The 14,794-nt window shown below is 40.5% G+C and overlaps 1 long non-coding RNA gene across 1 annotated transcript; it reads left to right on the forward strand.

The window, feature by feature from the left end:
- The first annotated feature begins 562 nt into the window (after window positions 1–562).
- Window positions 563–14,324, forward strand: LOC108352228 (uncharacterized). The gene is made up of 3 exons (XR_001840404.3): window positions 563–685; window positions 13,179–13,386; window positions 13,987–14,324. It is a non-coding gene; the product is annotated as an uncharacterized LOC108352228 (long non-coding RNA).
- Window positions 14,325–14,794: the final 470 nt, after the last annotated feature.

Genomic DNA, 14,794 nt, shown 5'->3' on the forward strand with positions numbered 1-14,794 from the left:
TTTCTTTTCTTTTTATTGGATACTTTATGTATTTACATTTCAAATGTTGTCCCCTTCCCCCCTCTCCCAGCCCTACTTCCCCCTCTCCCATCGCCCCTCCCCCTGCTTCTACGAAGATGCTCCCACTCCCACCCCAACGACTGACTCCCACCTCAATGCCCTGACATTCCCCTACACTGGGGCATCGAGCCTTCACAAGACCAAGGGTTTCTCCTCCTATTGATGCTAGACAATGCTATCCTCTGTTATATATGTGGCTGGAGCCATTGGGTCCTTCCATGTGTACTCATTGGATACAGATGAGGATACTTAAAGCTTGTCATCGGACTGAGCAGGGACCTCAATGGAGGATTTAGAGAAGGGACTGAAGGAGCTGAAGGGGTTTGCAAATTCCTAGGAAGAACAACAGTATCAACCAACCAGGATCCCCTCCCCCCACTCCCACCTCCATCCCCCAGGGCTCTCAGGGACTAAAATGAAACATTTTCTTCTCTTGAGAATCCGGAAAGGAACTCTGGAGAACTATCTCAATTTAACATCACAAAGGAGACAGATTCTGCGTGACAAACCCAGTTAGGGAAGCTTTGAGCTGCCACTGTACAAGTAGCATTATGCAGAGATCTCTGGCAACCCAATATTGCAGTCAACTTTGGCATCCTTTTGCAGTCTGTGGGAGCTTCCAAGTGTGTGAGCCTAAGGAGAATTGGGGTAACAGTTAAGACAACTTCCTGTGGCAGTCAGAGGGCTTGACTCACCGAGTCCGGATCTCCTCTGACTAATGCTTAGCCACTGAGCCTAGCTAGGGAACCTGGGCTCTAGCTCCTAGTCTGGAATTGTCATTTCCTAGGACACAATGCTAAGCAAAAAGCCTGATTGTTCACCAGGAATGACATAGTCATTTAAGCCTGGGAATGTGATTTATCAGCCTTCTTATTTCCTAAATGAGTTCAATTGTAACAATTGCCGAACGACCATTTTAGAAGCTTTGCTTCTCTCCTCACCCCCGCCGCTCCTTTTTGCTTCGCCGCTCCTTTTTGCTTGGTGTGTGGGGGGTATTGTATGATAGTGGTGGTCCTGGGAAGGAAGGGGAGGAAGATTTTTTTTAGAGCTATGACTTAAGATGACCACAGACCACATCAAGAGTGCGGTGGATGCCAGGAATACGGGGCAAGAAACACGAACTTTCTGACAATAGGCTTCAAGATGTTCTGAAATTTCTAGACTAGTCCAAACCTGTCCAGTTTTTTGGGCATTTTCTCTCTTAGTTCCCACAAGGTAGTGTTTGCGACAGGAAGAATTGTCAGTGATCTAGCAGAAGCTGAATTAAACTGAATTGAAAACCAGCACACTTCTCTTACTGCAGAAAGGGTTGACTGGCTTTGAGGTTCATTAATCACCAAGAGTTGACTTCCAAAAGCTTTAGGTTCGAAAAACCAGAACTAGACTGGGTCAGCTTTTTCTTTTTCTTTTCTTTTCTTTTTTTTAAATTCTTCTTTTCTATTAAACCTGTGTGTATTTTAAAGGAAACACAATCCATATGTGCCTGCTTCCTTTACACTTAACTCATCAAACAGGATTTGTTAAAGTCATTTGATGTGCTGGGCGCCTTTTGAACCAGATCCTTGCAACTTTCAAAGTCTTTTATCCTCTAAAAATAGGAAGTTGCATTTTATGAAAATAGGTGAGCTTGAACTCCCAAAGGTCTGATTTGGTTTTAAATCCTCAACAGTTGGATTTAGAAGCATGCTTTATTCTACTCTTCCTGAGAAAGTTCAGCTACATATTTTCCAATCTATGAAATTGGCTACTTCTTTACCTGGATGTGCGGGAGAGGAAATGGTTTATGTATTTCGATAATAAGAGTATACATCATCTTTAACGAATATTGATAAATGCTTCTGTTTAAGAGCTATTTTGGCTAAATTAGCCTTAGTAAAGCTCACTCAAATGAAATTCTGAAAACTACTAAGTATAATCGAATTGCTAAATTATAGTGCTAATTGTATGGATCCGTGCATGTGTGCTAGTTTCCTCTCTGTTGCTGTGAGAAAATACTCTGATCAAAAACAGCTGTGGTCACTGTGAGGAACAACTGTGGCTTATACTTCCGGGTCACAGGCTATCATTGAGAAAAGTGAGGATAATAACTCAAGCAGGGATTTAAAGCAGAAACCATGGAAAAGCACTGCTTGTTGGCCTGCTCAAAGGATCACATTTATCTAGCTTTCTTATACAGCACAGGGCCTAGGGAATGGTACTGCCTACGGTGGGCAGGGTTCACCCAAACTAACTAATAATCAAGACAATCTGTTACTGACAAGCCTGTCTCAATCTGATGAAGAAAATCACTCAATTGGGAGGTTTTTCCAGTAATTCTAAATTGTGTCAAATTGACCATTAGATCCTAACTAGGACAGGATCTGAAGTGATTCTCAAGCTAGAGAACTTTCTAGGAACAAAGCTATTTTCACATCTTAGAGAAAGTTTATGCTGTTTTAGAGAGCTGCTTTTCAGCAGTAAAAAGCTCAGATGAAAACAACTAATGAATTGCACCCCCTAAAGATTATCTCCTCTCTCAATCCAGGAAGAAGCTTCACCCCCTCTGGTGTGACACTAAAGAACAGGTTTAATTCTTAGCCTTTGTGGTGGTTTTTCCTTCCCTCTGGGCTAGTCTTGCCTGAAATCAGAACAAGTCAGGCGACTCTGACGTCTTCTCAATATCCGATTAAAACAGCTCCATTTTCTCAATCTGCTTCTTAATTACTCCACTTTTCTATTGCATGATTTTTCCCCCTCCGATCCGTTAGTATGGTGCATTCTGTGGTTTGATCTACAGATAGTGAACCCCTTGCGTACTCAGGATAGAATGACCCTTTTTACATGTTTTGGAATGACTTACCAGTGGTTTGTTGACCATTTCTGTAATTACATGCGCATCAAATTTTGATCTGTAATTTTCAACCTCTCTCTCCCCAGCTCTTTTCCTTTCCACCTCTCCTGGATTTTCCCAAGCAATCCAGCTTCCTGTCCTCTTTCCCTCTATTCATAAATATCCCACTAATGCAAATGAGTGCTGCTTCTATGCTTATAGCTGTCAGGCCATTCACTAGAACATATCAACTTACTAGGGACTACATGCCAGAAGGACACTGAGTCCCCTTCCCCTAAAGGCTTTAACTGCTAACAGCTTATGGGTGGAGATTCATGATCCCCTCTTCCATGTGGAGATGTTTAATTTGATCCTATGCAGGTCTTGTGCAGGCAACCACTGCTGCAGTGAATTTATGAGGACAGTAGACCAGGGCTGTAGACCTGTCATGTACAGATGACACTGTTTCAGTATAGTCATCCCAGACTTCTGGCTCTTAACAATATTTCCACCCTGAGGGCATTGATATAGCTGTCTGATTTTGGCTGAGTTCATTGCAGAAAAGCTTTTATGCAGAAGAAAAGAATACCTACCAGAAACCATAGGTTACCACCTAAAAGAACCTTTTTGTATTAGTGTTTTGTTGTTGTTATTTTTGGTTTTTTTTGTTTGTTTGTTTTCTGTCTTTTGTCTTTTGGTTTTGTTGTTGTTGTTGTTTTGTTTTTGTTTTTGTTTTTTTTTTTTTTTTTTTTTTGTGAGGTGACACCATGGCCAAGGCAACTCTTATAAAGGACATTTAACTCTTATAAAGGCTTACAGTTTCAGAGGTTCAGTCCATTATCATCATGGTGAGAAGCATGGCATCAGCCAGGCAGACTTAATGCTGGAGAAGGAGCTGAGAGTTCTATATCTTGATCAGAAAGCAATCAGGAAGAGAGCCACTGGCTCCTTCAGCACCATGTCTGCCTACACATTGCCATGCTTCCTGCTATGATAATAAGGACTGAGCCTCTGAAACTGTAAGCCAGCCCCAATTAAATGTTTCCTTTATAAGTGTTGCCTTGGTCATGTAGTCTCTTCACAGCAAGAAACCCTAAGACAGAAGTTGGTACCAGGAGTGGGGTGGCTACCACACTGGGTGGAGCTGGAGCCCTAGGAGCCCTCAAAGCCATCGTACACAGTGAAGTGCTTCCTCCAACAAGGCTACCCCTATTCCAACAAGGTCACACCTCCTAATAGTGTCACTTCCCATTGGCCAAGCATATTCAAACCACTACACTTTTGAAAAAAAAAAGATATCAAAACTATGGAAAATTATCTTATTTAATAATAGATGGGTATATAGAATTCTTAAGATGGCAAACCTGAAATCTATCTACAAATGAGGTACAATCTTCATTGAAAATAACAGCTACATTTTTCTTTTAGAAGTATATATTAATCTTGCAACTTCAGTGGAAATACAAAAAACCTAAAATAGCCAAATATCTTGAAGAAAGAGAATAAAGATGCAGAAATAAAATGTACTAATTTCAAACCCTACTTCACTCCAAAATCGAGACAGTGTATATGTCATAAAAGTGAAGATTTGGATCAGTGAAATAAAGTTTATAGCCCTTAAATAATTCTTTTCATTTATGGTATAAAGTTGATATTAGTGGTGGTTTGAATGAGAAAGACGCCCATAGGCTGAGCACTTGAATGCTTGGCTCCCAGTTGGTGGAGTATTTAGGAAGGATTAGGAGGCATGGCCTTGATGGAAGAGGTAGATCACTGGCTTCAGAAGCCTGTTCCAGGTCCTGTCTCCATTGTTCTCTTTGCCTCTTGCCTGAGGATCAGGGCATAAGTTCTCAGCTACTGCTCTAGTGCCATGCCTGTCTGCCTACCTGCTTGCCTACCACCAGGATCTCATTCATGATAGTCGTAGATTAACCCTCTGAAAATATAAGCAAACCCCCAATATAGTGCTCCCTTTTATAAGCACCTGGTTCATAATTCCTATTTACCACAATCTAACAATAAGTATGAAAATGTCTGACAAAGATACCCAAGATAATTAAATGATGGGCAAGAACAATATTTACAAAACTTATACTTAGGACAACCGGGTATTCACATAGGGAAAGAAATAATGTTCAACTCTTACTTATGACACATTTGAAATTTATTCTTAATGTCTAAGAGAGCTAATTATGAAAAATAAAACAATCAAGGTCTTAGAAAATGTAAGCAAAAATATTTTGAGTTTACATTAGGCCAATGTGCCTCTCTCTTACTGTAAATGTTTTTAAATTCCTTTTATGAGTATGAGTGCTTTGTCCACATGTTTGTCTGGGTACACTGTTCATGCAGTGTCTTTGGAGACCAGAAGAAGACATTAGATTCCCTGATACTGGAATAACAGATGATTGTGAAATGCCATGGGGGTGCTAGGAAACCTGGGTCCTCTGGAAGAATAATCAGTGTTTGTAGCTGCAAACCTTTGTTCCAACTTTTCTTTCTTATAATGTGACAGCAAAAGTATGATTAGGAACAATAAGTAATTTGGAATTAGTGAAATTGAAGACTTCCTGCTTTAAGCAATGACCTGGAAGCAGTGAAAAAGCAATCTATATAAGAGGAGAAAATAATTATAAGTCACAAGTATTAGAAGAGACAGCTGAGTATGGCAGGAAGGAGCTGCATTCCAGACACTTCGGAGGACTGAAGGAACCGAGAGAACTTCTTGAGGCCAGGAGCCCTAGCAAATCTTCCACAAAGTAGAATGATACCTATGTCCAAAATAATATGTTTCATAGGGTAGGTGGGTAATAAACACACTAATACATAAGTGTTTTTAAAAAGATTTAAGGTGATTATTTATTTTTAAATATTTATTGTGCTTTTCCCCGTTATTGAAAATAGATTACTTTCTCATAGGATATATCCTGATTCTAGTTTCTCCTCCCTCTGCTTCTTCCAATTCCTTTCTGTGTCTGCTCTTCTCTCGATCCATTTCCTTTCTGTCTTTCATTAGCGAGAACAGCCTTCTAAGAAATGACCACCAGATATGACAAAATAAAGTATGCATAAAATAAAGGAAGTAAAAAGAGTCCCAAGAACAGGCACAAGATCATAGATCCGGTAGTCCTAACAATTATGAGTCACATAAAAATATTAAACTAACAGCTATATTACATGTGCAGAGGACCTGGTATAGAGCCATATAGACCCTATAATTACTACTTCAGTCTCTGTGAGCTCATATTAGTCTTGCTTAGTTCATTCAGAGGGCCTTGTTCTGGGGTCCTCCATCCCCTTTGGCTCTTACAATATTTCCGCTTTCGCTTCTGTGGGAATCCTTGAGATCTGAAAGGAGTAATTTGTTGGATCTTGTCCTGGTAGCACATCCCTATAATTCCAGGACTTCAGAGTCAGAGGCAGGTGGATCTCTATAAATTTGAGTCTAGCCTAATCTACAAAGAAACCTTATAACTTGAGAATAAAAGGCTCCCCTCCCCCCCAAGGCTCATAGATCCTCACGGAAGGGAGGATGGGAGGATTATAAAACCCAAAGGTCAGGGAGAATCACAATGAAACAGAATCTTCTACACAGGACAAGATTAGAGCATCAACTAACATGTAGTAGTAGTAGTGGTGGCCTACCCAAGACACATCTACCTGTGGAGCTATTGACATTTCATGGTTTACTAGGGGTGTAAAGTAAGTTTATTTAGGGGTACAGCCCCTGATAGGTTGATCATGTTCCTTCTCATGCCCATGAGCATATAGTTAGCACTGACTGGATTCAGCGGGACAATGATTTTCAACCTCCCTGATGCTGTGACCTTAATACAGTTCCTCATGTAGTAAACCCCCAGCCACAAAATTATTACATGGCTACTTTATAACTGTAATTTTGCTGCTGTTTAGAATCTTAATGTGAAGATCTGTGTTTTCTGATGGTCTTAGGCAATGCCTTATGAAAGGGCCCTTTGACCCTGAAATAGTTTTGTTATTATCAGGTTGAGAACCACTGCAGAAGGACATTAAAAAGAGAGGGGAAAAGGGGTGAGCAGAATGACAAGTTGGGCGGGGCAAGGCGTGTATTGGAAAGGAGGTAAGGGGTAAAGTAAGGGGTGAAGGAAGTGAACGTACTCAAGATATTATTGTACGTGTGTTTAAAGTCTTAAAAATTTAAAACGATTACAAGAAGAATAAAATTTTAAATTCTAATTAATAAACAGAAAAATGAACATGTTTGAGTGGATGGCCCCAAGGAGAAGATATTTGAATGTTCAATAAAAATAATGAAAAATGGCTCAACCCTACTGTCATTAGAAAAAGTTAATTTATATGAAAACCATAATAAAATATCATTTCAAAACCACCAGGGTAATTATAAACTAAAAGTATTATTATAAAGAACAAATTCCAGTATTTGGAGATGGCTGTAAGGCATGTAAAATCATGCAGCTTCTATGGAAAGCCCTTCAGTGGGCTCTCGAAAGTAAAACATAAAGTCATTATATCACTTAATGGTGTTGCTCTGTGCTATAAACCCCAAAGAAGCTGAATGACTATGCATACTTTAAAAATGTGCACAAATATGTATACCATCATTATCCATAATATCCTCAATAGGTAAATCACCAACCTAAATGTTTATCAATGAATAAATGGAAAAACAGATGTGATATATCCATATAATGGAATGTCATTTAGTGATTAAAAATAATTAACTATTGATACATGTTACAAAACGAAGGAACTTTGGAAATATTGCGCTAGGTGAAAAGGGTTAGGTACAAAGGGTTAAACTATTACATCATTTCACTGATGGAAAGTACCCAACAAGACAAACTTTGAGGCAGAAAATTGACTAACAGTTGACAGCAGAAAGGGGTAGAAAGAGTAAATCTACCACATGTAGTTCGGGCACTTCCTTATTTGAGGTTTTTGGACATGATCTGGAAGTAGGCATTGGTGATGTTGTAGTATTTCATAAATACTCTTAACACACACACTAGGCTGCGTAATTTTCCTGCATAAGTTATTTGTACATATATCCAAAATGCAGGCATTCTTCCAATTTTCTCAAAGGCTTAAAAAGAATGGTTTTTGCATTGCGTGGTTAATACTGTTATAATTCCTACTTACTAACTCTGGCCTCAATACTGCCAAGGAGGATCATTTTGTTTTGTACAAATTCATGTAAGGGGATTATTTACTACAAAGAGGAAAACATATTGTGTGTTTTTCTTCTGTTGAAATGTAACTTACCTCAGCATACTGTCTTCTTTATGCTCTCTCTTGGGTGCTTGGAAATGATAGTCAACTGAAATCATCCAGGGGATTGGCGTTAGAGAGAAGTGGCCTGTCAAAAGTGACCCTTGCCAGTGCCCTGGTCAGTCAGACAGATGCTTCCGGAAGGAAATGTGCACATAGATCTTTTTGTTATTGCTGTTCTTTTACCAGCAATGTTTACATTTGTAACCAGAAATACATGAGCTGTCATAGGAGTACAGGGTTATGAATGATTAATACTGGGAAGAGAGAGGCTTGGAATCCGCTTACTGTCAGGTTTCAGGGCTCCTGGCCAAAAGAAAAAAAAAAAAGACGGAGTTTAGAGTCTGAAAATAAATGTAGTAAATATGATCTCATCAGCGCCACAGTACAGACACATCAGAGATAAACCTGGCATTTCTCACGGAGCATATCATGTCTTTGTTTTTTGAAGTTATAATAACTACATTTCCCTTCCATTTCCTCCCTCCAAACTCGTGTATATAGCCTGGATGAACTGTCCACTTTAGGTGGCCCCATTCCCTTGGCAAGGGCTCCGGGAATGCATAAGAGTGGAGAAAGTGAGCCAAGCACCAGCAAGTATGCATCCATCTACTGCTCTCTGATCTTAGACTGTTGACCTAATGTGTTTATGTAGTTGTTTAAGTTCCAGCTGCCTTGACCTCCCCACGGTGATGGACCTGGAACTGTGAGTCAATTGAACTCTTTCTCTCTTAAGTTGCTTTCAATTATTTTATCACAGCAACAAGAAACTAAACTGAGACAGAATGCTTACAAGGCAAGTGGCATATTCTCATTATCTCCTGTAGTTTCTTTTTATAAGTTTTTAAAAGAAAAACATTTATTCTTCTCTCATATATTGCATCCAGATTGCAGTTTTCCCTTCTTCTCCTCCGACCAGCCTTTTCTTTTCTTTTTTTATTTTTTATTAACTTGAGTATTTCTTATTTACATTTTGAGTGTTATTCCCTTTCCCAGTTTCCGGGCAAACATCCCCCTAATCCCTCCCCCTCCCCTTCCTTATGGGTGTTCCCCTCCCAACCCTCCCCCCATTGCCGCCCTCCCCCCCACAGTCTAGTTCACTGGGGGTTCAGTCTTAGCAGGACGCAGGGCTTCCCCTTCCACTGGTGCTCTTACTAGGATATTCATTGCTACCTATGGGGTCAGAGTCCAGGGTCAGTCCATGTATAGTCTTTAGGTAGTGGCTTAGTCCCTGGAAGCTCTGGTTGCTTGGCATTGTTGTACATATGGGGTCTCGAGCTCCTTCAAGCTCTTCGAGTTCTTTCTCTGATTCCTTCAATGGGGGTCCTATTCTCAGTTCAGTGGTTTGTTGCTGGCATTTGCCTCTGTATTTGCTGTATTCTGGCTGTGTCTCTCAGGAGCGGTCTACATCCGGCTCCTGTCGGTCTGCACTTCTTTGCTTCATCCATCTTGTCTAATTGGATGGTTGTATATGTATGGGCCACATGTGGGGCAGGCTCTGAATGGGTGTTCCTTTTGTGTCTGTTTTAATCTTTGCCTCTCTATTCCCTGCCAAGGGTATTCTTGTTCCCCTTTTAAAGAAGGAGTGAAGCATTCACATTTTGATCATCCGTCTTGAGTTTCATTTGTTCTAGGCATCTAGGGTAATTCAAGCATTTGGGCTAATAGCCATTTATCAATGAGTGCATACCATGTGTGTTTTTCTGTGATTGGGTTACCTTACTCAGGATGATATTTTCCAGTTCCAACCATTTGCCTACGAATTTCATAAAGTCATTGTTTTTGATAGCTGAGTAATATTCCATTGTGTAGATGTACCACATTCTCTGTATCCATTCCTCTGTTGAAGGGCATCTGGGTTCTTTCCAGCTTCTGGCTATTATAAATAAGGCTGCTATGAACATAGTGGAGCACGTGTCTTTTTTATATGCTGGGGCATCTTTTGGGTATATGCCCAAGAGAGGTATAGCTGGATCCTCAGGCAGTTCAATGTCCAATTTTCTGAGGAACCTCCAGACTGATTTCCAGAATGGTTGTACCAGTCTGCAATCCCACCAACAATGGAGGAGTGTTCCTCTTTCTCCGCATCCTCACCAGCATTTGCTGTCACCTGAGTTTTTGATCTTAGCCATTCTCACTGGTGTGAGGTGAAATCTCAGGGTTGTTTTGATTTGCATTTCCCTTATGACTAAAGATGTTGAACATTTCTTTAGGTGTTTCTCAGCCATTCGGCATTCCTCAGCTGTGAGTTCTTTGCTTAGCTCTGAACCCCATTTTTTAATAGGGTTATTTTTCTCCCTGCGGTCTAACTTCTTGAGTTCTTTGTATATTTTGGATATAAGGCCTCTATCTGTTGTAGGATTGGTAAAGATCTTTTCCCAATCTGTTGGTTGCCGTTTTGTCCTAACCACAGTGTCCTTTGCCTTACAGAAGCTTTGCAGTTTTATGAGATCCCATTTGTCGATTCTTGATCTTAGAGCATAAGCCATTGGTGTTTTGTTTAGGAAATTTTTTCCAGTGCCCATGTGTTCCAGATGCTTCCCTAGTTTTTCTTCTATTAGTTTGAGTGTGTCTGGTTTGATGTGGAGGTCCTTGATCCACTTGGACTTAAGCTTTGTACAGGGTGATAAGCATGGATCGATCTGCATTCTTCTACATGTTGCCCTCCAGTTGAACCAGCACCATTTGCTGAAAATGCTGTCTTTTTTCCATTTGATGGTTTTGGCTCCTTTCCATGAGCCTTTTCTTAACCCCTCCCCCATACCTCTCCTCTTCCCCAAGTCTATCAACCCAGTTGTCTTGGGAAGAAAAGTGTTCCACAAGTACACAAAAAAAATCAGGTACGGTCCCCGCTCCCACTGTTAGGATTTCCACAGGAACACCGGCTACTCAGCCATAACATATATGTAGAGGACTTAAGGCAGATGCCACAGGCTCCCTGATCTCTGAAAGTTCCCATGAGTCTCTGTCAAGGTCAACTGATTCTCTGTGTCCTATTTTCCTGTGTTCCTGACCCCTCTGGCTCCTCTGATCCTTCTTTCCTCTTCTTCCACAGGGCTTCCCAAGCTCTGCCCAATGTTTGTCTGTGGTACTTTTCATCTGTTCCTGTCAGTTGCTCGATGAGGTCTCTCTGGTCTCTCATTAAGGTTTTTTTTTTTTTTTTTTTTTTTTTTTTTATAGCACACAGCTGTATCTTATAGCATTAGACTAGTGGGTGCTGGTATAGTATTTGTGATACTAACAACAGAGTACTATTGTTAGTTTCTGCCTGCTGATGACATAGTTGTAATGAGCATCTGTAACAATGGAAGAGGAAACAAACTTTGAGGGCTTCCACTTTTTCATTTCCCAGGGGATCGTATTAACAAATTTCATTTTTCGCCTACAATCAGCACCCAAATTTGCTGTCCAAGTTTGCCAAAACGAGCCCCATCTCTCAGGTTATCATCTCAGATTTTGACTACCTGTTCATATTTGCAAGTTAAGTGTCAGTTTCTGCTCTGGTTGCAGTATTTGACTGACTAATGCGGACTGTGGGCAGAGAGGATACTGCTGAGCAATTGGACAGCATCCATGCATTCAGAGTTTAAATTGTGTGGGATAAACAAACAGTTAGCTAAGAAATTATAATAGACAAAGATGGGGATGATCATAGCATGAGTTAGCATCCTCGAAAGTGAGGCGGCTCAAAGATTTACCCAAGATGAGCCTGGCATGTAAGACAACGTCTAGAAAGGCCGTGCAAGGCTTTGAAAATCAGGTCAATGGGTTTCCCCTAGGTTTTTCTAGGGACTGGCAGAAACTAATAGAGCTTTTGGTCAGGAAATAGTGTATTTAGCTTTGCAGTTTCACGATGAAATTTTGTCCCTACATGTGGTGATCCCGTGGTTTATTATTCAAATTATGAAGTTTAGATAATCAATAGACCGGAGTCACTTATGCTAGGACTCTGCAGGTAAAAAGTGATTGTGTCCGTAAATTGTCACATTTATTAAAACCGAAATGGAATAAGTCCAATATTGGAGATAAACTGGGAGAGAAAACAATGGAGGGAACTCTGACAAGAATCTGTGGAGGCACAAATGACTGTTACTGAGAGAAACATGAATAGAAGGATAGTCTATGATGGGCTTTTAGAAAAATAGAGCTTCCATATTTCTAGCCTGAAGACTTGAATTCGGTCGTGTTACACACATGTAAGAAATGTTGATTTTTAGAGGGTAGGGGGTGGTTTTAAGCATGTGTATGTTGAGATGCAGGTGAGAGTTGGTCGCCCAGGAGTAGCTAGTGTCAACACTCATCTTGGCTGAACTTTGCACACAGTGGGTAGTAGCTCTCTATTATGACAATGGATACTGAAAATGTCTGTCTTGCATTTGAAAATGAAAGATAGACATCTCTCCCTTCCCCAACACAAGAAATAGACTCAGAAGTCTACTAATGTCTATGCAGCCATCAATAAATCTTACACTTGGTCTCCAGTGAGAGATGCTTAGATGCGCCCTGATTTTCAATTCTTGCTTTTGCTTTGGTTGGCTTCACTCTCTGCAGTGCTGTTCTGCATGGTGAAGAGTCATTAGAAGCATTAAATGAGCAGTATAAACAGTCAAGCATGCTGTCTTTGTCAATGCTGATAGATTCTCAATAAATTTTAGTGTTGTGCAGATATTAGACAGTAAATTTAAAATATGACAGCAGTGGTTGTGGCATTGATATGTGATGTAATCCCATATGACACTTGTGATGTACTTGGCCCACTCTTGACTGAAATATTGTTCTGCAAGGTCTGACTGAATTCTTTAAAATCATAGCTAGGTCTTTGGGTTGCAACAAATTTATGTAAAAGGAAAATGTTATGACTTCTCATGTTAAAAATAAAGAATGGAAGACTGACATTTGTCAAATTTCTAAAATCAGTTAATAACAGGATAATACGAAGCAGAAACTGTCCCCAGATTTTCAGCATGAGACACAGTTTTGGTTCCAGTGGTGGGAGATTTACTTCAAAACTAATCAATTTTTTTCTCCTGGCTTTTAACAGTGATCCATGGCTAGAGACAACTCTGGTAGAGGACTTCGAGAGCCTATCATCGTTCCCTGGTGCCCCATGTAAAACAAACAACAAAAAACACCTATAGGTGCTGGGGACACAGAGTCTGTGACTTGGGTTTGATCTCCAGGAGCCATGTAAAAAAAGCCAAGTGTGACCGTGCATGCTTGTCATCCCAGCACCAGGGAGACAAAGACAGGTGAATTCTTTTTGGCCTCACTTGCCAAGTAGCCTAGTCTACCTGATGAGTTCCAGGCTAGTGAGAGACCCTATCTCCTAAAACAGGTAGATACTCGAGAAATGAAACCTGAAGTTATCCTCTGCCTACACATAGATATACACAAATATATATATACACACACACACCACACATGCACATACAAACATATGTGCATATACGGGCACATACACATGAACACACACATACACATGCATATGCACACATATACACACATGCACACTATACCCACATAGGCACACACACATATGCACACATGTGTAGACAACACATGTGCATCTACACTCACATACAAATCATGATCCATAATTTATTGATGTAGCCATAGGACTAGAGTTAACTCACTACTTCTTAGATGGTCTGTACAGGCAACAATGCATATGAAATTGGAACAACCTTTTAATCTGTGACATGAAAAAAGCTTTCCAGGTTTTCCTCCAACTTTATAGAAAAAAATAGCAATATTCTGATTCGAGGAAGACCTGTAAAGAAGGTCTCTTCTGGTAAGATCATGGTATTGTATGCCAGGAGTCAAATGTTCTTGTTGTCTTTGTTTTACAGAATGAAATGCTTTCCACACAAAGAAGCCGATGCTTTCAAATAAGGACTTTAAATACTCTAGCCATGGAAGCGATCACCACCGGTTAACTTAAAATTGGGAAGTGCCGTGTTTGGTCACTTGTCCTTGAATGGTCATAGCCAATGAAACATGGAGAAAAGAATCTCTGTCTTCATACTAATGGTATTTCATTCATAAAATGCAATTGTGCCCTGCTGTTTAACTGAGTGGTTCCAGGGCTGTGACAGCAGACAGTCAGCTGGTTGGATTCCTATATAAACACAATGACATGCTGAGGGTAGCGCTCGCTTTTCCTAATTAAAGCAAATTAGAAGCCCCACCCCGTTTCTGCAGTGAGTTCTGACAGCAGCATGTTCTGTGAATCGCTCATGGTACTTCAGAGAAAGGCTTTCTTTCACTCAACAACATTCATTTATTCCCGTAAGTGTTAAATGTATTCCAGGCTCTGAAACCTTGGATTTTCTGGATCATTTATAAACAGGACCAGAGGGCTCAGGGAAATTCAGAGCGATAACTTGGGATAATGTTCCATTCTTTCAGCCTGATGCTGCTGCTCTCTGGGTGGACACTCTATTTCCTCCCCATCTTGATCTATCAGTTTGAATAATAGCGAAGTGAATCTCTAAGGGACAGCCCAATTTGGCAAGGAGCGGTTGCTTGCAAGGACTCACATTGTTAAGACAAACAACTGAAATGCCGGTGAAAACACAGCAACTGGCCATCAGAAGGGAGGCTCCGCACGCACAGGGAAAACTTCCACAGAATTATTATTTGGCACACAGAGGGAGA

Source organism: Rattus norvegicus, chromosome 10 (genome assembly GCF_036323735.1).
Source record: "Rattus norvegicus strain BN/NHsdMcwi chromosome 10, GRCr8, whole genome shotgun sequence".
Classification (NCBI taxonomy): Eukaryota; Metazoa; Chordata; class Mammalia; order Rodentia; family Muridae; genus Rattus; species Rattus norvegicus.